The 25,337-nt window shown below is 34.0% G+C and overlaps 1 long non-coding RNA gene across 1 annotated transcript in view; it reads right to left on the reverse strand.

The window, feature by feature from the left end:
• Positions 1-25,337, reverse strand: part of LOC135268360 (uncharacterized) — a 261,357-nt gene that overhangs the window by 111,558 nt on the left and 124,462 nt on the right. The window contains exon 2 of the long non-coding RNA XR_010336713.1: positions 23,460-23,527. This is a non-coding gene — a long non-coding RNA (uncharacterized LOC135268360). The remainder of the gene's footprint in view (positions 1-23,459; positions 23,528-25,337) is intronic.

A 25,337-nucleotide genomic window follows, 5' to 3' on the forward strand; every position in this document is an offset into this window, starting at 1 on the left:
TGAGCTTGACAAGGATCTTCAAGATTCTAGACAATAAAAGTACACTTGTGTGTCTTTGTATCTCTGACTTCCTGTTTTATCTTAACCTAACAGTGCATGTGTTTCCACATATTCCTTACCCTCTACTAGAAGTTCATAAATCCTGGGAGCTCTTTCTCACTTGTTTCTCCCATTTGGACATCTCTCCACTTTCTTGGTCTGCCTTTACCTCATTCCTTTAAGTGGTTTCAGTTAAATACTTCTTGCTTACTTAATGGGTAGAAGACATGGATCCCACACTTAAGAAATACAGGTCTTTGAAAATAAGAAGCATGAATTTGGCTCTGTCATTGCTGTTGAACAGAACTGTAGTGTATGAGGTTCTGCATTAGGGCAACACTGTGGGAATATGGAATGGTCCAGTGGAATGAGTCATGAATGTAGACCTATATGTAAATTTCAGAAAGGTGTTACCATAAGCACTTTAATCATGACACTTTTCAAAGAAATTAATGTATGTTTCTTCTCTCTAAAAAGAAGATGGGCAATTCACAAATGTTATTTTTTCCAACTCCTTTGAACACAGTAGTGAATGACCTTTTCAGTGCTTTGAATTTTGTGGTAAAGCTTCATAAACTCTATGACAAACACAGTAAACAGACCTTTAAAATAACTTGGAAAAAGTTTATAGAAAAATTCCTATTACTTTGTTTATAATGTGAAAAACCTCATCTCCTCTTCCGTAAACCTTTTACTACCATATTACTCAGGTAACCATTTCAAAGTTTTAAAGCTATAATACACACTTATTTAGAACTTTTCAAAGAGATTCCAAAAAAAGTATGTTTTCCAGCCAACTTAAAATGATATGTCCAAAATTGTGTTTAATTTAGAAATACGTGTATTTTGAGGGAGAGAAAAATGTTTAAAATTATGTTTATGTTGAATGCCAGCTCCTCATATATTACCAACTGTGGATAAGACAAAGTTATGTTTTTTGCTGACTGCAGTGTGAGAAAATAACACTTGAACAGAGCCTTGGGAATGTCTCTGACCAGGAAGGGCAAGATTGAATTTTATTGAGATTCTGAAGCTTGGTTCAAGAAAGCAATGGAGTGAACTCGGCAGGAAGAAGGGATTGTAGGAGGGAGCTTGATTAGCTTTGGAAAACTCTTATGACATAACAGGCTATAATTGGTGCAAGCAGCAATGCCAAAATTTTTAGGCAAGAGGTTCAAAGACTCTTGCTAGATTAACTGTCTGTTTATGACTTCTATTGAAAAGTCGTAAGTCTTTTCAAAAGTTCCTGTAGTAAACAAAAAAGACAATTCCATAAAGACCATTGAAGTCACGTTAATATAGACATTAAGATATGTAGGAGTAGGTTTCTTTTCTGATTTGTCAAATAACATAATCAGAAATATACTTAAAGATTACTGGCCAGGCATGGTGGCTCACACCTGTAATCCCTGCAATTTGGGAGACTGAGACAGGTGAATCATGAGGTCAGGAGTTCAAGATCAGCCTGGCCAACATGGTGAAACCCCATCTCTACTAAAAGTACAAAAAATTAGCTGGGCATGGTAGTGGGTACTGTAATCCCAGTTACTTGGGAGGCTGAGGCAGGAGAATCGCTTGAACCCGAGAGGAGGAAGTTGCAGTGAGCAGAGATCATGCCACCACACTCCAATCCGGGTGATAGTGCGAGGCTCTGTCTGGGGAAAAAAAAACTTAAAGATTACTACAAAAATACATGTTCTCTTTCCTTCAAATAAGTGAAATTTTTATTGGAACTTTATATATGCCCATAGAGAACACATATGTTTACCACATTAGTTTGGTAAATAAAATAATCATTAGGCATGAATATTTGTGGTTACAGACTTGCTAGAGTCATAAAAGAAAAATACAGCATTTTCTTATCTTTTTCTATTTTTAAAAGCTAAAAAGCCTTCTTATTCAGGAACACACTAAAATATTTAAAATAATAAAAACAAAATAACACCGTTAAATTAAATTTTATTTACTTGTGGAGAAATGAATTGCACAGAAATGTGCTATGAACACACTTAAAAATAGTTTAAAAACATAAGAGATTATTTAATAGATCAAAATGCTCACTAATTCACCAGGAATAAAATATTGTTTAAACAAACAGAAAATATTAGTCACTATTAAAAGACTTTTTTTTTTTTTTGAGGCTAACCCAGGTCAAGTGCTGTAATAAAGACTGAGCATTTTGGAAGTAGTGTTTATGATTACTTCTAAAATAAATGGTTTTTGAGCTTTGTATTTTCTCAATAAGAATACTTACTGTCTTCTAATATAATTTCACAAGGTTACTTAGGCTTATAAATACTCCAAGAAATAACTTAAAAATTAGAAGTTTGGGGTAAAGTATTAAAATTAGGATGGAATTGCAGAGAAAGAAATCTATCAAGAGCAAGAGAGACAGATTAATAGATAACCTGAAAGAAAAAAAATTTTAATGTTCTAGCTTCAGAAAGAGACTTTCATAAAGAATGAATGCCATCCACTAAAAGATAGCATTTCCATGTCATCAAAATATTTCTGGGTTAAATGATCAATCCTAAGCATCCTTTAATCATTAGCTTCACTATTATGAAGGGAAGACAGTTTTCCCTACCATCATACAGAGGCTGAAAGAGCCTAATGTGGAAGCTGACGAAGCAGTATGAAATACTTGAAATACCTCTAACAGAATTCATATCTTTTTGTTAAGCATTGCCTTCTTCAGAAACTGCCCTTTAAAACATAAAAAGTCTCAAAAGAACCCTTGGTAAGGAAGGGATCATAGAATAGAAGGGATTCTGAAGCTGTGAAGTGCTATGAAAAGGACCTTAAGGGTTACAAGAAGACATTTCATTTGCCTTGAAGTTTTGCCTAGCGTCTCTCCTGCTTGTAGGCATGAGGTGTCAGAAGCTATTTGTGAGTCCAGTTGGGTGTTACACGTTTTACGTTTTATGCCTACTGAAGAGGAGAAGGTCATCCATCCATGTATTTCTTGGGTTTAAAAAACAAAAACCAATGTCTGCTAAACTATGATTACTGATTTACTCTTTCCAAATTGAAAATATGAAATTAAATTGTTCAGAATTCATTTTTGGATTAGAAGAAACTTTGGACATATCCAAGCTAAGGAAACTTTTAGTACTTTTAGGAAGTAACACATTTTTAATGGAAATGTTCAGAGCTTCATAGCTTTTAACTTGCGTAATAAAAAACAGACAGTTACGATGGTTTGGTACTAATTCAATAGTTGCAATGGAAAACAGAAGAAAATTAGCTCAAATTCCAAAGTTTGGGTGTTTCTGTTTGCAAAATGGCCTAATAACATGCAGGTATGAAACCAGTGTTCTCATTATGACTTATGTGGAAATGAAAGTTTTCAAGGAACCAATTTTACTCAGTAAAAAGAACACAGTTTTAGAATGATTTTAATCAACCACCTAATCATTTTGTTTCTTTCACTAACTGAGATTTAGATAGCAGATATAATTGTAGTGCTTTTTTTTCTAGCAGTTTTATGCTTAGACTTTTTAACATAATAGCACTTATTTTTTTCTTTTGAAATCAGTAAGATCTCTCTACTGTCTTGCAAGACAAAGTTGATGTCTTATGTGGACTTAACTCTTCTGTGTTGTTTCAATTCTTTACAAGGCTTCCTCTTTGCCAAAAAATCAGCATGAAATACTTTCAGTGCTGCTTTATGCATATGTGATTCAAGAAATAAAGAAATAGAGACTAAATGCTTGCTTTTTATTTTACACATCTGAATATTCAAGGATAAGCATTTTTTAGCTAGTCTTTTACATTCTTAGTCTTAATGCTTTAGGAAATGAAAAAAACTTGCATTGGCATTCTGCATGGTGTAATTTGGAAACTTGATTTTCTGGCCTCAGTTTGCATGCTAAGGATTTGGTGTAGTGAGTGAGGGCAGCTCAGACCATTATAAATAGACTCCTGGCTTCTGTAATACTGGGAGCATTATGTTCATAATGCAAGAAAGCTTAAAAACATTGCTTTCATTATAATTGGAGCTGCTATAACAATCCTGTAGACATACTGTTTATATCTGGATTTATTTTACCCAATATTTCTTTGTAAAAGGCTTACTTTTTTATTTTGTAGATGGCTGAAAAAATTGGTTAGATGAAGTCAAGATGCACTGATGCCAGAAAATTGTGTAAGTAATGAAATATGATAACTTAAAAAGTAGTTTTTGTTCCGACATCATCCAGGCTTACCACTGACACTATTCACAACCACTGGACACTTGCCATTTTCCTTTTTTGCAGTAGGAAGAACTGGTCCACAAGTTTCCTCTTTGTGTTTTTATATGGGTAGAAAAGGAAACCCTCTGGAAAAGTTGCTTCAGGAAAGGTTATTGTAATTTATGTGCAATAGATCTCAATACTCATAAATAGATGAGTTTAGTTTGTTTTGTAGCTTTATTTTAATTGACTTGAGCTGATAATCGAATATCACATAGACTCAGTAAGAAATTCAGTCACTTAGGAGTTTCTTAAAAATAATGCTTCAACATACTTTGCCATTATTGCTGACTTAATGCTCTATGCTGCTCAGTATCTACATATTATGTCCTAAAACCAATTCTCTGACAACTAGGTGGCCTTTAATTCTGAACACTATCCTGAGTTAGCACAGACCCCACAAATTTGTACAAACAGTTGTGAAGCCAAGACTACACTCACTTCAGTTATCAGCTTCAAATCTCAGGGCCACATGCACATCTGACTGACCAGTTATAAAGTCAGGAGTTCTCACCCCTCCTCTCAGGCTTGATAATTTGCTAGAATGACTCAGAATTCACCAAAATCACTGTATTTACAATTACAGTTTTGTTATAAATGATACATATCACGAGCAGCCAAATGGAAGAGGCATATATGTAAGGTCTGAGATTGGGGTGGGGGTAGGGGCACAGAGCTTCTGTGCTCTTTCTATAGAATCTGGGCATGTTGCACTCTCTGCAATCAATGTGCTCACCAATCCAAAAGCTGCACTAAATCGCAGGTTCAGCACTACTGGGGTTTCATTATGCAGACATAATTGATGAAATCATTGGCCATGTGATTGAGCTCAAATTCCAGTCCACCTGGTTCTTGCCTGAGATTGAGCTGTCCCAAAGTTTCAACCCTCTAGTCACAATGAAGTGGGAGGTATTTTCAATGACCAACTCCCATTCAGAATCTGCATAAGGCTCCCATAATGAGTCACCTAATTAACCTAAGAAATACTCCCACTCAGAAAATTTCCACTCAGGAAATTCCAAGTTTTTTGAAGATCTAGGCCAGGGATAGATAACAAAGAGTAGAAATTCTTTCTTATACCACATATATATAAATTTAACTGGAGTTATTTAATTAACGATCTTTAAGACAATAAAAGCCAATTTTTTCTCAAGTTTTTTTAACAGAGAATAGTGTCATAGTCTGAGTTATTATCATTTGAATTATAATTAAATAGATTTGAATATAAACTTGATAACTAAAATTATAATTTTAATGTCATAAGAAAATTTTTTGAAGAATTGTTACTATGTTTATGTTAAACATAATTTCATTTCTTATGTAGAAGCTAAATACACATTAATAAAAAATAATAATTTCCTCTTTTCATGTTACTTATTATTCTCCAGTTTTCAGGTTTTTATTCTGTTATATGACCGATACTGGGTATGAATATTTACAGAGAAAATTTGGAATAAGCAAAAAAGATTACTGGGTGTTTCCAATGAAAAACTGGATTAGAATCAGAATTAGAATCAGAGAAGCCAGGGGAGGAGATTGTAAGTAATCTTACAGGGCTCTATGCCCTTCACTCTCTTGGAGTTATTTTATAACTCCCTAAATTGCACTTTCTAGTGATCCAAAATAATTTTTCTCTATAGACAGACAAATAAATTTTGTCAGATGGAGACTTCCTGCTCCACTATATAAAAAGCCAGTTTTGTGCCTATTTGCAAATCCATTTTAATATTCCTTATCTATAAATGTGTCTGTTCTTTGGCTTTTCCTTTGAGCAGGTTTAACACTTGCCCACTTATTTCATTAATAATGAATAACATAAGACATCTTACAGATGTCAATTTTATATCTGTATGAGAGTAATGATTTTACCTTTTTTGGGAAAATAATCTTTAAAAAATTATTAAGAAATTGATTACAGGATCTCAGAGAAAGAGTGAAAAAAGGAAATAACTGTTGTTAGTTTAGTTAGCTTCAAACTGACCAGCTAGTCAAATCTCTTCAGAAAAATCTGTGTTTAGCCATATAATACTTTATATTTATTGCCTAATATAGTTACTCACAAATTACTGCTTTATTAATATTATTTGCCTAATTAAATGCTTAAGTGTTAGAAATTCAACCTAAGATGTAGGTAAGAAACACATTTGTATTGAAGAGTTCCTTACAGAAACAAAAAGATACTTTATGTGACTATTCTGTTATACACCAGCAAAAGCATAGTTTTAGGGTATTTTAAAAAAGCAATCTATGTGCTGGTAATTCTATTTATATTTGTAGCTTAGTTTTCAAATTCTAATTTCAGAACCCAAAGTTTCTACCTAAGAATCTGGAAGAATGAAACTGGCATGACTCAGATGAATAAGGCAGCAGACAGAGAAGGACGAGAGATGAACATCAGGATTTTGGTTAGGCAGAGTGATTTTTGAGATGTTTAGTATACATATAGGTGTATACTATTCAATAGAATAGTCTCCGTAAAAATAGATCTTGGGAACTGCTATCATTTACATGATGTTTAAAGCCAGGAGATTGGATGAGATCATGCAGGGAATCAGTGCAGTTGGAGATAAGAAAACAAAAAATGAACTCTTGGATTCTGTACATTAAGAGTCTGGGGACATGAGGTGAAATCAGCTAAGAAAACTAAGGAAGAGCCAAGAAGTTAGGAGATGAAGGGCAAGATTATGCTATCCTTGAAGCCAAGTGAGAAAGTCTATCAAGGCCAAAGTGCTGAAGGTTCACGAAGATGACTAGAATGGACAATTGAATTTACCTAGGTGGAGATTATTATCGCCCTTACTAGGAAAATGAGTTACAGCAAACAACCCACTGGAGTGGGTTAAAAACAGAAAGGGTGGGCTGGGCACAGTAGTTGGTTAATACCTGTAATCCCAGCACTTTGGGAAGACAAGAGGGGTGGATCACTTGAGGCCAAGAGCTCCAGACTAGCCTGGCCAATATGGTGAAACATTATCTCTATTAAAATAATAAATAAATAAATAGAGAAAGGGTAGAGAGAAAAGTGAAGACAACATCTTTTTATTCATCTTGCTTTTGCCCTTGCCTCCTGGAAGACTTTCCTGGTGACAGAAGTTCTAGTGATCCAATTAAAATCTAAATCAAATGTTGAAACCCTCCAGAGCTTTCCCATCTTTTTCAAGGTATAAGCTAGAAATCTGTATTTGGCTCCTGCATGATCTTTCTGACCTTATGTCCAATTTTTCTCTTTTTAGTTCTATCTCTAGCTATCTAAGCCTCATGCCTAAAGCCTCATGTTTCAGGGGCTTTGTTCTCATTCTACCTTTTAGGTGAAATGCCCTTTCTCCTTATATCCACAGTTCTCTGTCTTCCCCAGATGTCACCTCAGCGAGGCTTTTCTGGCTATTCCATTGAAAATCACGCTTCCCTCACTTACGCTCCATGCAGATACTGCATTTTTAGACTTACTAGTACTGTTACTAGCTGATAGTTTACATGTTTATCTTTATTGTTTGCCTCCCTCTCCATTAAGTTAGATCCATATGGTCGGGAATTAAATTTGTTTTGTATCCTAGTGTATTTTCTGTACTTAAAACACTACTTGGCACACAGAGTGCATGCAATAAATATTTTTGAGTCAGCAAATGAGAGAGGTGCCAAGCCGTTCTATGTAAAATAAAATAAACCTCTGTTAAAGTGAACAACAGTAAATTACATCATATTCTTTTAAAAAAATGATTAGGTGAAACATTTATGACCACCTTAAGTGGCATAAATATAAGTAATAACTGATAAACTTATCACAAAAGATCTGTGATATGAAAGAAAATAAAAGGTAAAAAAAAACCAAAAGAACTTATTAAAGTTCCTTGCAGTATAAATATGTAAAAGTAGAAGATTTTGTATTACAATTGGAACATATTTGTTAAAAGTCAAAAATTTATTCAAACATAATACTTGATGATTATTTCTACTTCTATGGAATTAGTAAACTATTAGGGAGTAGTATTTTTTTGAGATAACACTCAGCTATATATTTTTCTAGACTAAAAATGAAGATAATCTGAAATGTCTTTTCAATCCCAAAGACTGTAATGATAAAGAAACATTACTGTCTGGTGGTGGTGTCTCATGCCTATAATCCCAGCACTTTGGCAGGCCGAGATGGGTGGATTGCTTGAGTCCAGGAGTTAGAGACTAGTTTGGCCAACATGGTGAAACCCAGTCTCTACTAAAAATACAAAAAATTAGCCGAACATGGTGTTGTATGCCTGTACTCCCAGACACTCAGGAGGCTGAGATGGGAGAATCACCTGAGCCTGGAATATTTAGGATGCATTGAGCCAAGATCACGCCACTGCACTCCAGCCTGGACATCTTAAGTGAGACCCTGTCTCAAAACAATAACAACAATGAAAGACTCCAAAAACCAACCAACAAACAAAAAACACCGAAAAAAAAAAAAGAAGAAGAAACATTACTAAATTGTATTACAACATGTTAAACAGAAAAAAAATATTAGGTACTAGGAAATTATAAAGATTCCTATGAATTTATAAGAAACATTAAAAAACTAAAAAAGAATATTATGGACAAATTGTAATAAAAGAAACCAGAATGGTTATTAAACTATTGAGAAGATTCTCATTTCCCTAGAATTCAGACAACTTTACATTCAGATTGACAAATATTTAAAGTCCAAAAGTTCCATCTACTGGTTAGTTTATGGAGTAAAACTGTTGGAAAAGGGTAAACTGACACAACCAATTTGACTATTTCTGGAAAAACTGAAATATGCATATCCAATGATAAAGCTTTTCCGTGTGAATGAAGCACTGCAATCAAGTTGACTTGGTTGTAATTCTAGGGAGGCAGAGGTAGAATGTGTTCGGAACCAAGAAATTTGTAATTAACTGTGTTGTACCTTTATTGGAGGCATTTGTATTAGGAAATGATAAATAGAGCCTAGAAATAGGGATTATAATGGTCAAAAAATTTTTGTGTCTAGTATTTCCCATTTATAAAGATGATCCTTTGGGATAATCAATCACTTGTCAAGTGCATGTCTCTATTGTAGGCTTCTCAATCTTGGCTCTCTGGACATTTAGGGCTGGATAATTCTTCAGCATAGAGACTATGTTTTGTGCCTTGTAGGATGCTTAGCAGCACCCTGGTCTCTGCTGGTTAAAGGTTAGTGTGAGTCCTTAGTTGTGACAACAAAACATGTCTTCGGACATTGTCCCCAGAGTGGGTGGGGGGATTTTGCTTCCCTGTAGAAAGAGTTGCATTAATCAAATGCCACGGATATTTTACTTGGCATAATGGTAATAGTTCTGACTCCATAAATTGGCACTTCTATTAGGGTTGATATGGTTATCTCTGAGACTTGATTTCGCTAATGAAAATTCAGTTTCTTGACTTTAAAAACTAGAGATGATGAAAACATTTACTTATGGTTATCTTTTGAACCCCTGACTATACGGCTGGCTTACCCTGGGATGACATCTCTATGCTGTATTTCTTTTAACTGCCACAGTAGCCAGTGAGATTTTGATACGTTCAGTCCCTTCTAGGAGGCTAAAAGAAAATGGAAACAAATTGGAAAAAGATGTATATGCCAGAATTCATTGCTATGTAATTCATAATAGTGATTGTATTAACCTTGTCTACCACCCTTTGATTCAAGTGATAGAAACCCAGTTGAAATCTATATAAGGAAAAACAAAACACAATAAAAAACGAAGTGGGAGAAACATATTTGTATAGTCAATAAAATCATGGGAAGGATAACAGGGAACTCTTTATACATGACTGAATCCAGAAACCCAAATGATGTCAAGACTTCCTTTTTCTAACTTTTTATCTCACTTCTCCTTCTACTTGACTTCTCTCAAGCTGTAGCTGAGTGTTCTCATATGGTCTTGCATATGAATACTATTAAAATTATTTTTCTAAATTTTATTTTCATTTTCTCTTTTTGTAGATATGATGTTTTGCTATGTTTGAGACCAGCTTGAAAGTATTTTTTAAGTCATCCAGCATCCAGAGACAAGCACAACCGAGTTTGTCTTCCAGGCTTTATGCATACTACTGTACACACACATAACACACTGAACACACATATGTACAGAGAAATAGATAATTATTAGAACAATCTCTGTGTGCATTTTGAAGCCTGCTTTTGCTAGTACATTCTAAATAATTTTTTGGTTATCAAATTTTATTTGAAAATGATATTCAAAGATTGTTGAATGTTTCATTCTATCATTAATCATTTCCTGTAAGAAGTTTCAAATTTAAGCTATTTTCAATGTTTCACTAATACTAAATAATTGCTGAAATAACAATAATTAGAATCACATTTCTTATTGTGTCCTAGAACAAATTCCTGGATACAGAATTAGTGAGTCAAAGGCTACGTACATTTTTAGGTTCTTAAAAATAATTGCCGAAGTTACTTTGAGAATGTTCTGATTTAACCTTTACATCACCATTGTATGAGAATGATTTTGTAACTATAAATCTGCTAATATTGGATGCAAGAATTTGCAAATATTGTTGTCAGTTTGAAAGATGCTTTTATTGGCTTGAATAGTTCTTCATATGTTTATTACTAATTTGTATTTCTATTTTGAGAATTGCCTAAGCCTGTATTTACCAATTTTATTGGGATTTTTTTCATTTACCTATTGATTTTTAAGAGATATTCATTTGATACATTAGCAACAACTCCAGATTCATATGTAGTCAAATTATCAGTTACCAAAATTACCAACATCCATTGTCATATTTAGATATTACTATAACTGCAGTAACTGTATAAGTCTAATTTCATGTCTCCTTTCTACGTTCCATGCTTCCTTTCTACTTTCTAGCTTACTTTCTCTAACACTGCAATTCTAGTAATGCTTCTTTCCTATCCATCAACCCCACTACTTTTTGCTTTTCTATGTCTTCAAGTCTTGATCTCTCTCCTTACCCAGCAAAGATGTCATCAAGACAATATCTCCTTAGACTCAGAGTCTCTTGACCCTGCTATTCTACTTTTAGCTAGTTTAGCAGAAACCTAACCCTGCTTGGATTCAACTCTAGACTGTTTGCCCCAGAATCAATGGGAGGAAAAATGTGGCTATGTTAGCTAGCTTCTCAAATGGGTCTTCTTACTGAAGTCGCATTACATTTCCTTAAACTGTGAACACCTCCCCTTCAAACTCTTCTCCTTTGCTCTTCCCTGACATTACTTTATTCCAATAAAATTTGCCTCCCTTTACCGTATCATATTGTATCTAAATGAACAACCAGCGGGGACCTAATCAGACCTGTGACTGCAGCAGAAACCAGCATGATTCAGAAGCTAATTTGTGGCCATAAAGCTCAGTTCACCATGTTGAGATCCCAAGCCCCTCAGTTCTTCTACTGATTCAGATAAAAACTGGAGAAAAGCAAGGATGGAAGAGAGTTTTGGAAAGATTGTCTTTCCCCACAAAGAGTGAGAAAAAGTACAGAAATTTGGTAGAGGCATCTTTTATTAGAACTTTGAATCATATAAATTTTTAAACATGCAAAATAAATTCCTTAGTACCAACTTTCTTATTTGATTTGTAAAGTGTTAATACAAACAGGTAAATAAAATGATATAGATTCCAATTTGCAGTGAATAAGGGAAAGAAATTCCACTAATACTTTCAATTAGTCAGCCAGAAAATATTTCTGAAGAAATACTTGAATTCTGGAGTAAAAACCTTGTTTCATAATAGTAAATTTGAGGATATATATTACAACATATAGAAGAAAATCTATTATACATGTACTTTAATATCCTTAATGAATAGCCTCTTCCAGAAGTCCTTATGGCCTACCAACCATGGCTAATTAGGAGTTAAACAGACATGGAATCTTCTGTAAGTATGAAAGACAAGGAGAGATACAATATTAGAAGGTAAGTTTACCATATTATATGTTTAGTATAATATTTTTTAAAACATTCACATTTGAGCTTCAGAACACATTTTTTGGTGAGAACACTTTAAAAATGCTCGTCTTTTTGCAGCATTTTTGGCAGGATTCCATCAGTTTTCTTTTTAGTTATTAATTATCACAGCAACATGTATGAAACTTTTAATAGGCCAACACATTCTTATTAAGTTGATTTAGGATTCACTTGAACTTTAAAATTTAAAACTTTATCCCATCATTGCTACACATCATGAGTATAATCTAGCATATGTACAGTGATAAAGTCTTTTTTTTTGTCTTTATAGAACTTTTATATTTCCTTTACTGATTTATTTTTTGTCCGCATCAGTCCACTGAAGCTGGCAAGGTATTATCATGTTTCTAATTAGAAACCAGAGAGACAAAAGTGTGAATTTTGCTTAAGGTTGATTAGAATAATTAATCATCTGCCTCCCTCTTTTTTCCTTTAGAAAATATTAGGGGAAGAGAGGCAGCTATTTCATTTCTGAGTTGGGTAGTGTGAAAACGTTCCTTAGTATCTGAGCCTTCCATGCTGCTTACAGCTTCACTGTGGAAAACCTTTCACTTTATTACTGATCACTGCCTCAAGTTTCCAGACGCAATTTTCTATAGAGATAGTTCTGTCCCACAGAAGCAGCAGCAATCAATTTTTTGCGTGGTATAGCGCCTTCAGTGTGCCACCTTGTCTCATTCCTCAAACCGTCACCATTCAACATGGTATGATTTATATAAAACTTTTCTAAAAGTTTGGTAGTAATTATAGGGAATTAAAGTAGGAGAGAAAGATAATCACTTCATTGTTAAATTGTGCTTCCCTAGACACCCATGGGTCTATATTGAGGAACACCCTATCTTTAAAGTCAGCTTTCTCCACTGCCAACCAAGCACTCCCTGCCAGACTCCATCTGATTTTGCTTTTCTTCTAATCTGTATTGTGCAAATACTCACCACCTTTTAGGACACCTCACCTTGCACAAGAGTGATTTGCCCCAGGATTCAACATTTTCTCACCATCAGACCTTAGTTAATCAATCTAGAGATTAATGACTCCCAAGTCTTAAGAACCCAAGCCTTTCTGAGTGGTACTGGGCACATAAGGCTGTCCTTCTAATTCTTAGCAAGAGACTTGAACATAATTCTGATGCCACTGACGTTTTTTCATCAATGTGATTTTTATATGTAGTTTATTCCTTCTATAGTCCAGATAATAGCAGTAGACTCCAACAGCATTCCCCTTTTCTGAAGATAATTATTATTTCTCAAAGCAGAATTTAATACTATAGTGGAGAAAGAATTATCTTTCCATTTCACAAATTTTAAAAGTATCGCCTTCACAGTAAAGGCCTATCCACCCCGAAGAATGCGTGATGACATTTATAACATATTTTTCAATTTTTTTCTAAAATTATTTAGTTGATAAACGTTTACTTATCACCAATTATCTACAGGCACTATGTTCTAAAGGTGAAAACCTTGCTTAGATAGCCCTTCTCATATACACCCATAGCCTTCTATACTTTTCAAATATACATCACAGGATGCTATATTGTAATTACCTGTCTACTTGAGTCACCAGATTACATGAATAATGAGGGTAGGGATTGATAGCTTCTATTTTCCCTGTTATCACAAGCATTTAACACAGTGCTCATAACCAAGCAGTTTAGTATATAACTCAGGATAAATGAATTTGCCAATCTCAAACAAGATCACTGACATTTTAGATAGAGAAATAAACATCTATGTAACTGGTTAAAAATTCTATAGTGGGATAATATATTGAGAGGTTATTAACCCACTCTATTATTATCCCATTCTGCCACCACACCTTGCACAGGATTGATTTGCTCCAGGATTCAACATCCTCTCACCATCAGACCTTAGTTAATCAATCTAGAGATTAATGACTCCAAGTCTTAAGAACCCAAGTCCTTCTTAATGGTACTGGGCACATAAGGCTCTGTCCTTCTAATTATTAGCAAGAGACCTGAACCTAATTCTGATGCCAGAATGGCAGGTACATTTGCCTTCTTAAAGGAGCTCAAAAGTATATGTAGATCTGTGTTCAGAATACTAGATGCCCTTTTAGTGGGTTGGGAAGTAAGAACTCTTATGTGTTTCTGGAAACGTCTTGATAATAATCCTTATACAGATTGTACTATAGAGGTTGAGATCCGTTGGGAAACTCACTCTAGGAACTGCATAAGTAAACAATACTTAAGCCAAGAAGACAAAACCTGGGTTCCTCCCTCCCATGGCTATAGGAGGAATAGCTGTGTACTGTGCCTAAGGAGGCTGGACATTCAGCCACGGTTAGAGAGCTTGAGACTTTTTTATTTTGCATGGATGAAGAGAGCCATCTGAATGAGTCTGAGGGCCTGGGCATTCTCAATGAAGGCAAGATGACCCTTGTCTACCCAGTCTAAATACCTACAAGTCCTTTGTGACTGTAGCAGTTCTCTAATAATGGCTTTTATTGGGATCTATTGACATTGAAGTCTTGGAATCACATTTACTGTGCTGAAAAATATTCTGGAGTAATCAACCTTATTAACTACAAGCAAAGTGATTTAAGAGAGGTCCGAGAAGAATTATTTTTCTGGGGGCTTTAGTTTTGGAGGAAGGGATATGTAACTTAATGGAAATCCTTAAGCTTTGATTAGAAATAGAAGGAGAAAAGAGCATTTGAGGATGAGGGAAGAGTGTAAGTTAAAATAGAGGTTAAAAAGAAGTATCTTGAAAGAAAAATATTCAGTTTGGAGCTGCTAAAGTGGTGGTTACTGGTATTTGTCGGGCATGAGAACCATCCAGAATGTTTCCATAGATAGTATGTATATCAGGCTCCTAAATGGGATAGTCTGAATAAGTATGTCTGGAATGGGACTCTATGATGTTAATTTAGAAGAAGTTTTACAGGTGTGTCTGCATCCAAAAAGGTGAAAAACATAAGGATAGAGAGCTACATTAGCAGAAAAGAGTAACAAGATGTCATTCAAAATCCTTGAAGACTGTTGAAGAATCTGCTCAAAAGACTTCTAAGAAAGTTTCATCTTTCTCTATTTTATCGATATATATCATTTCTATATTTTACATTGTCACTCATCCTTAACACTTAGAACCGCCTTCAGCCCTTCCTTTCTTCCTTCATTTCTTAACACATATTAAATACCTATTATATGTTAAAACAGGTATAAGGATTTGGATATAAAGATATCATTTATGATTTCAAGAATTTCTTAGTGTGATTCTCTTAATACTTTACTAGACTCAGTAAAAATTATGCCATTGGTTAACAATTTAAAATTTATAACAACTGGTTGGTTGTACAGCAAAGTTTAACCTATTTCCAACAGAAAACAATATTTTCCCACAAAGACATTGAACATTTTTACCTCTGAAGGCAAAATTCTCTCAAAGACATTTAAAGGAGGAAAATACTAACCTCATTAAGTTATAAGATCTTTGTTATGAAATTCTAAATGAACCTTCTAAATACTTTGTACCTTGGCTGGCCTTTCTAATTTAAATATTTGCTATACATGAAAATCTTAAGAAATTTCACACTTACAAGGCTCTTAAAGAGTAGTGGTTTAAATAGTTTTTGACAGTGACTTGTTTTACATAACTTGAAATATTCAATATGCATGTGGGTGCATGTATGTATGCACTTACAGGCAGAATTACACTTACAAATGGTTTTGGCTTTAGATTCAGACCTCAGAAAATGACTTAATTCCATAAGCTGACACTTTCCACTGTTATAGGTTAATCTTCTATAAACTAATTTTGAAATGATATATTATGGTTACTCCAAAACTCCTTAAAGTAGAAATATTTCAAAGGTCTAAAATGTTAATCATAAGAGAACTAAAAGAACTCATTTTTCCCCAAAAGAAAATCTGATCTGTTGCCAAAAGCCAAATAAATATTTTCTATAAAATGCTGAAATAACGTATGGAAAAATCTGAGAAACTAAAACCTCCACATGATCTAAGTTAAATGTCCCTATTTATTTATATAAGGAGAGTGACCCTCAGTGTATAGAAGATACCTCTTTTTGTGACTTTTTTTTTTTTTTAAAGAAGAGAACACTGCATGGCCTGTATTCAACTTAATTAAAAGCAATAATGGGCCTTCCCAGATGTTAAAGGGCCTGAGCTGAATAAAGTGTTGACATCAGATGAATGGGCGAGGCCACCTGCTAGCTCCACTCTTGGCTTTGTGGATGATTTGCATTCCTGTGGCCTGTTGCTCGGCATGACCACTCTCAGCACTTCACAGCACCATGGCCTGTTTAATATCACGGATGCCTTCCAGTCATGAAGTCCCTCTTCTACATTAACATCAGGACACAATAGCAAGGGGCCCATTCCATGATTTCTTTGCTCAGAGTATGATGTTTTTACTTAATTTAGACCACATAAAAGAAAAGGAAATGCTTTTCTACAGGCTGGATTAAGATAAAATAAACTTCTTCTTGCCTAAAATCATTAACAGATCAATTGTTCTTTCGTGAAGATAATGCTCATTTTAACTGGCAAATAGTGTAAATTAGATTAAAAATGTAACTTGACATGACTATGCAAAGAATGTTTCAATTTTGTTTGTTTGTAAATTATAAGATAAGTCACCCAAGTGTGTTTAGATTAGACTGCAAAGGCTGGGATGGTAGTAGTCCATAAACCTAAGAAATGTAATGTTTCATAGAGGAGAAACAGTAGGCTGCAACAGAAGTGAAAGGGATAAATCATAACATTACAATCTAGAGTATATTAAGAACAAAAAAAGAGAAGGGCATTATGGGAGGACTTGCAAACAACTGATTTTAAATTCTTTTTTCACCCTATTTAATGTTTAATTATTTTAATTTTGGTAAAGTATACGAAACATAAAATGTACCATTTTAACCATTTTTGCATGTACAGTTCAATGACCTGAAGTACATTCACACGGTTCTGCAACTGTCACTACCACCCATCTTCAAACCTTTCTTCATCTTCCCACAGGGAAACTCTGGACCCACTAAAAAGTAACTCCCCTAACTAGCTGTAATTTTGCATCTGAGAGTTATGCTAATTATCCTGAATTGATCACTCCATATAGTATACATGTATCAAAATATCACAGTGCACCCCATAAACATGTACAACAATTAAACCAAATTTTTAAAAAACTCCCCATTTCCCATTCCCCATGCCACTGACAGCCACCATTCTACTTTCTGTCTCTATCAAGTTGAACTCTCTAGGTATTTACCATTTTGAGACTGGCTTATTTCACATAGTATAATATTTTCAAGGTTCGCTGATCTTGTAGCATGTGTCAGAATTTCCTCCCTTCGTAGGGCTAATACATAGATATCTACATGTCACATTTTGCTCATCTATTTATCCATCAATGTACAATGTACACTTCGGTTGCTTCCACCTTTGGCTATTGTGAATAATGCTATTACGAACACAGGTATATGAATATTACTTTGAGTCTCAGCCTTTCATTTTTTGGCATTTATACCTAGAAGTACAATTGCTGGATATTATGGTAATTCTGTTTTTTAATTCCCAGTGGAACTGTCATACTATTTTCCATAGCAGCTACACCATTTTACCTTCTACCATCAGTGCATAAGAGTTTCGATTACTCCACATCCTCACCAATGTTTATTATTATCTGTTTTTAAAAATGTCATAGCCATTCAAATGTATGTTTTTTAGAGATTTACAAGGTGATTCTAGATTATACATGGAAATGCAAAGACCTAGTATGGCTAAAGCAATTTTGAAAAAGCATAACAAAGTTGGAAGATTAACGCAACCTGATTTCACGACTTACTACAAAATGACACTAATCAAGACTGTGAGCTATTGGCATAAAGAATCACAAGTTGACCAATGAAACAGAATAGAGAGTTTAGAAATAAATCTACATATGTATGGAAAATGATTTTTTAATTGTTTTTTATTTCTATGGGTTTTTGAGGAACAAGTGGTGTTTGGTTACATGAGTAAGTTCTTTACTTATGATTCGTGAGATTTTGGGGCACCCATCACCCAAGCAGTATACATTCCACCCAATTTGTGGTCTTTTAAGTAAAAAAAAAAAAAAAAAAATTCTAGATTTGGTGCATTGCCCAGGAGAAATTGAAACAACAGCATGAACCTAGCACTAGCAGAGGTATTGACTTTACACATAGAATCCATCTTTGTTGTTGTAAAAATAACTGAGGCTTTATATTAAAGTGGAAAATTTATATTTAATTCTATACTTATCTGTTGAAATGAAACAGATGAATAAAACGCCTGAAATATTTTATACATGTCTGCCTGCTTTGACATAAAATTATGAAATTAAGTCTACATTTTTAAAGACACAAATGATTCATGAGTGAAAGATTCACTATTTTGCAGTTCTCTAAAATGTCAACAGTCATCCACGTACAAATCACTTACCACTGACTGATAATCCACAGGTATTAGAAAATTGAATTTTCATACAGCACTTAAACCTAGTTGGATTTTGATGCTGAATCATGTCACATGTAACCTCAAGATAAACCATATGAACTTTACTATTAATAAAGTAATTTAAAAAATTTTAATATAATTGAAAAAAGTTATATTACTTATATTTATCATATAGACTACTGGTTTGTTGTTGTTTTAATTATACTTTAAGTTCTGGGGTACATGTGCAGAAGGTGCAGGTTTGTTATATAGGTATACATGTGCCATGGTGGTTTGCTGTACCCATCAACCTATCATCTACATTAGGTATTTCTCCTAATGCTGTCCCTCCCCTAGCCCCCACCTCTGACAGATCCCAGTGTGTGATGTTCCCCTTCCTGTGTCCATGTGTTCTCATTGTTCTACTCCCACTTATAAGTGAGAACATGTGGTGTTTGGTTTTCTGTTCTTGTGTTACTTTGCTGAGAATGATGGTTTCCAGCTTTATCCATGTCCCTGCAAAGGACATGAACTCATCCTTTTTTATGGCTACATAGTATTCCATGGTGTATTTGTGCCACATTTTCTTTATCTGGTCTATCATTGATGGGGTTGGTAGGAGTGTAAATTAGTTCAACCATTACGGAAGACAGTGTGGCAATTCCTCAAGGATCTAGAACTGGAAATACCATTCAACCCAGCAATCCCATTACTGGGTATATACCCAAAGGATTATAAATCATTCTACTATAAAGACATATGCACACATATGTTTGTTGCTGCACTGTTCACAATAGCAAAGACTTGAAATCAAGCCAAATGCCCATCCATTATAGATTGTTTTTTGAGATGGAGTCTAACTCTGTTGCCCAGTCTGGAGTGGAGTGGTGCGATCTTGCCTCACTGCAACTTCCACTTCCTGAGTTCAAGCCATTCTTCTGCCTCAGGCTTCTGAGTAGCTGGGACTACAGGCATGTACCACAGCACCTGGCTAATTTTTTTTTGTATTTTTTAGTAGAGACAGGGTGTCACCATGTTGGCCAGGCTGGTCTCCACCCTCAGGTGATCTACCCTCCTCGGCCTCCCAAAGTGGTGGCATGAGCCACACACCTGGCCAGAATACTGTTATTTATGATAACCAAATTTATTTTTCCAAAAGATTGTACATTTCTTTTAAATAACAAATATTAAAAAAAACTTTGACTTGTTTATTATAATGTTGTTACACACATACATATTTTAACACTAAGTAATTTATTTTTATTTTTCCTTTTAGAAATAACTATAAGCTTATAAAAGATATTTTAAAATAAGGCTATTAGAAGTATGCAAATGGAATTTGGCCCTAGCAATGATTTATTCTTCTCTCTAGCTTAATTCTCTGTGTTTAACTTATTTTTTTATGGGAATTTGTTTTTAATCTATAGAGTCATTATACCATGCTGCCAGAATTCAATTTGGTTTCTCATGTGACATTACAGAATAAAAACAAGTGAGGTGAGCCCTATGATTCTCACAGCATATTACCTTGAGAGAGTTTTCAATCACAGTACAGGAGGAGGAAAAACATGTAATTTATATACTTCAAAAGTATCTTTCAAAACAAAGATAAAATAAAGAGTTAAAAAAAAATCCATAACCTGAAAGAATTCAACACCAGCAAACCCACACTATAAGAAGTGATAAAAGAATATATCCAGGTAGAAGGAAAATGACTCCAGATGGGATACAGATCTACGCAAAGTAATGAGAATTACCAGACATGGTAACTATGTAAGTAAATGTGCAAATTTTTAAAATTAAACCTCTTTAAAGATAATTAAGTGTTAAAAATAATAGCAATATGTTACGAGATTTATAACACATAACTAAACAAAATGTATTAAAAACAGTCTATAGTCTGGGAAAAAGGAAACAGAAATATACCATTTTGAGATTTTTATACCACATGAGAAAGAGTAAAACATCACTTGAATGTAGACTAACAAGTACGATAAACTCTAAAGCTACCACTGCAAGAATGAAAGTTATGACTAATAAGTCAAAAAAGGAAATAAATCAGAATCATTAAAAATGTTCAATTAACCCAAAGACAGAAAAGGAGGATAGAGAACAAGAACAGGTGGAACAAATAGAAAACAAATGATAGATGATAAACTCAAACATAGCAATATGAATAACCACACTGTATTAGTCAGAGTTCTCTAGAGGAACAGAACTCTCTGTGTCTGTCTGTCTCTGTCTCTCTCTGTCTCTCTGTCTCTCTGTCTCTCTCTCTCTCTCTCTCTCTCCATATATATATATATAATAGAACTACAAGGAGTAAGAAACAAATTTATAACTGTAGCTGGAGATTTTAATATCCCTCACTCAATAATTGATAGAACCAATAAGCAGAAAATCAGCACAAACATAGAAAACCGAGTAACATTAACAACCAACTTAATTAACATTTCCAGAACATTTCCTCTAATAACAACATAATACGCATTATTTTCTATGAGCATGAAATACTAAGATAAACAATGAGATAGATTTGGTACGTGATTTCAGTTTCCACCTTATGAAACAAACAATCACAAAAAAGAATAAGAAAAAATAATGACACAGCCAACATTAATCAAAGAGAAAACAAAATCAAGAAGGTAAATCAATAAACCAAAAACTGTTTCTTTAAAAATATTTTTAAAATCTGTAAACTTTTTGCCAGACTAATCTGAAAATAAGATGGAAAGTGAGAAGATACACATTGCCAATATCTGGAATGGAAAGATGGCCCACTAGAGATTCTACAGGTATTGAAACAACAGTAAGAGAACAATGTAAATGACTGTATGCTAATATATTAGTAAATTAGATGAAATAGATTTTTTTTGAATAAAACAAACTACCAAAATTTATTCAAGAAAAAAATAGCCTGAATAGTACTGTGTCTATAATTAAAATTGTAGTAAAACAATATTTCTACAAGAAAACTTCAAGTTCAGATAGCTTCAGAGGCAAACTCTACTAAACATTTAAGGATAAAATAATAATAATTCTACACAGATTTTTCGAGATTCATAATTCATTTGATAAGACTAGTGTTCCATTAATATCAAATCCAAACAAAAACACTTAAGGAAAGCGAAATTACAGACCACTCTTTCTCATGATCATAGAATCACCAGTTCTGAACAAAATTTTAGTTTCACTCTATAAGTAAATGAAAAAGAAAAACCATATGATCATCTCAATAGACTGTTCAAAAGTATTTGACAAAATCAAACTTCCATTTCTGATTTTAAAATAAATTTAAAACCTCTCAATGAAATAAGAAAAAAAGGAAAATGTCTTAAAAATGACAAAGGGGACCAACAAAAATCCGGAAATCTAACATTATATTTAATAGTGTTAAAAACTTTCCCACTAAGATCAAGAACAAGACGTGTACGTCAGCTCTTGCCATTTCTGTTAAACATTATACTAAAGATTGTAGCCAGTACTATGAGACAAAAAAAGATAAGAAGTAAAATTATATGTATTTAAGATACCATGTTCATCTATACAGAATATTCATAAAATCTGCCAAAAATTACTAGAACTATTAAGCTATTTCATCAATATTACAGCATACAAGATCAATATACAAAATTCAAGCACAGTTCTATATATTACAAATAAACAAAGAAATGTTGAAATTAAAAATAAAGCATACATTGTTAATATCAGTGCTAGGGATAAATCTGACAAAAGATGTGCAAGACTTTAAAATGGAAAACTATAAAACATTACTGAGAGACATTTGAAAAATGTAAATGAGGAGATACTCCATGGCATGGCTTGGAAGAATCAATATTGTTTAGATGCCATTCTTTCCAAATTGATATATTCTAAAATTTGTATGGACATACAAAAGAGAAAAATAACCAAAATAACTAAAAAAATTTTTTAAAGTTGAAGAATTCATATTTGATAATTTCAAAAAATATAAAGTTATAGTAATCAAGACATGATACTGGCATCAAGGTATTTTTATTTCAAAAAGACTTTAAAGTCAATCAAACAACGAAGAATTCAGAAACAGATCCACCTATGTATAGACAACTAATTTTTGACAACGCAAAGGAAATTCAGTGAACAATGATAGTCTTTTCAACAAATGGTGGGGGAACAACAGAACACCCATTTGCAAAAATGCACTGATTACGTTATAAATTAAACACCTAAAATAAAAGAAAAACCTTTATAAGACAAAAGTCTTTCTGACCTTGGATTAGGCAAATATTTCTTAGATATGACACCAACAGTAAGACACATGTAAGAAAAATATTGACAAATTGTACTTTTTTAATCTTTTTAACTTTTCCTTTTAGCTTTTCCTTTTCTAGAGATACTGTTAGGTTAGGAGAATAAAATGACTACTCAGTCGAGCTATCATTCAACATTGAGTGCAAAGTAGATGCATATTTAGAGAAAGTACAAATTCAAGTGGTTACCATTCCCAGGCCCATTACTCAGAAAATGACCGAAGCAGTACTTTGAAGAAGGAAATTGCACCCAAAATGAAGGAATAGAAAAAAGCAAGAAGCAACGAGTTGTAAACATGAAACAAACACTGACTACGTAAATTAAAAATAATTGCCTGAGTATGTATAGAAAGTAATATAAAATATGAAACAACAGCATCTGGGTTAGGATATAAAGTTAATTCTTTTTAAAGTTGTGTTAGGCCATTTTGATACTGCTATGAAAAAATACCAGAAACTGAGTAACTTATGAAGAAAAAGAGGATTAATAGACTCACAGTTTCACATGGCTGGGGAAGCTTCAAAATCGTGGTGAAACGCGAAGGAGACCCAAACACACGTCTTCCTGGAGGTAGGCAAAAGGGAGTAGTCAGCGAAACTGCCCTTTATATCACCAAGAGATCTCGTGAGACTTACGATCACAAGAACAGCACAGGAAAAACCCATCCCCATGATTTAATACCTCCCACCACAGGTGGGGATTATGGAAGCTATAATTCAAGATGAGATTTGGGTGTGGATATAGCCAAACCATATCAAAGGTATTCAGTAGCAGAAAAAATACATTAATCAATATTAGGCTTTGTTAATTTAAAAACATAATTTTTTGGAGCAGTTACTGAAAGAATACAAATAAAATGTATGATAAACAAAAGATAAAAAGGAACTTAAAATTTTGATTCAGAAAAAGAAAAATCCAAAAAAAAAAAGTTGTAGAAATAGTTTCCATATTTATCAATTGCAAAACATGTTAATAGGTCAAGGGTATATGTTGAAAAATACTTTCTCTATAAAATAGTATGTTGGGAAATACACTGAAAAATTAAAAATTGTTGATACTAGTTGAAGTTTGGTGATAAATATATGAAAATTTGTTATATTATTTGCTTTATTTTTGTGTGTGTTTAAAATTTCCCAAAATAAAAATTTGAAAAACTAGTTTTCTCATTGTAATATTTTGCCATTAATTTTTTTTTTTTTTTTTTTTTTTTTTTGAGACGGAGTTTCGCTCTTGTTACCCAGGCTGGAGTGCAATGGCGCGATCTCGGCTCACCGCAACCTCCGCCTCCTGGGTTCAAGCAATTCTCCTGCCTCAGCCACCTGAGTAGCTGGGATTACAGGCACGCGCCACCGTGCCCAGCTAATTTTTTGTATTAGTAGAGACGGTGTTTCACCATGTTGACCAGGATGGTCTCGAATTCTTGACCTCGTGATCCACCCGCCTCGGCCTCCCAAAGTGCTGGGATTACAGGCTTGAGCCACCGCGCCCGGCCCCTGCCATTAACTTTTAAAGTGTGAAAAAAGAAAGTAGATTAGCTTATAAAAATCATGTTATATCCTTTTTACAGAAGACACCTCCAGAAGTCACTTTACAGATTGTTTGAAAGAGAAAGAAAAATACTAACCAAATGAAAACAGCTGGCAAAATTAGTCTTTGACAGATTATAAAGTTAAAAAAGGTGGAAAGCGTCAGCCCTCAAACCTTTTGGTGCCAGGGGCTGGTTTTTGTGGAAGACAGTTTTTCTATGGATGAAGTTGGGGGAATGGTTTTAGGATGAAGCTGTTCCACCTCAGATCAGCAGGCATTACATTTTCACAATCAGATACAACTTAGATCCCCTGGACCCAGTTCACAGGAGGCGGAGCTTAGGCTGTAATGCCTGATCACCAGCTGCTCACCTCCTGTTCTGCGGAAGGCTTCCACTGACCAGTACTGGTTTGTGACCTGGGGGTTGGGGAACTGAGGTTTAAAGGCAGTGACTAAAGATTAACAAGAAATTCAATAGAAAAATAAATTTTATTAACAAGAAATTACTTTAAATTACTTTAAGTTACTTTTTGTTTGCAATCTCTTTAAAAGAAAAAAAATTCTTGAAGAGGTGAAAAAGGGTTTGGTTTGCATGTTTGTGATCAAAACAATATAACAGTAACAGGTGATTTGATCATTTCTTCTATCTATCTTCATGGCCATTTGAATATTTAAGAACACCTAAAGCATGAGAACATAGCATTGAAATCTAGAATATGGGTGAGAGGTAAATTTAAAACAGACTTAAAGATAACTAAGTCCAGCTGGGAGCGGTGGCTCACGCCTGTAATCCCAGCATTTTTGGGAGGCTGACGAGGGCAGATCACGAGGTCATGAGTTCCAGACC

Source organism: Aotus nancymaae, unplaced genomic scaffold (assembly GCF_030222135.1).
Source record: "Aotus nancymaae isolate 86718 unplaced genomic scaffold, 86718_ANA_hifiasm-v0.15.2.pri h1tg000040l, whole genome shotgun sequence".
In the NCBI taxonomy this organism is placed as follows: Eukaryota; Metazoa; Chordata; class Mammalia; order Primates; family Aotidae; genus Aotus; species Aotus nancymaae.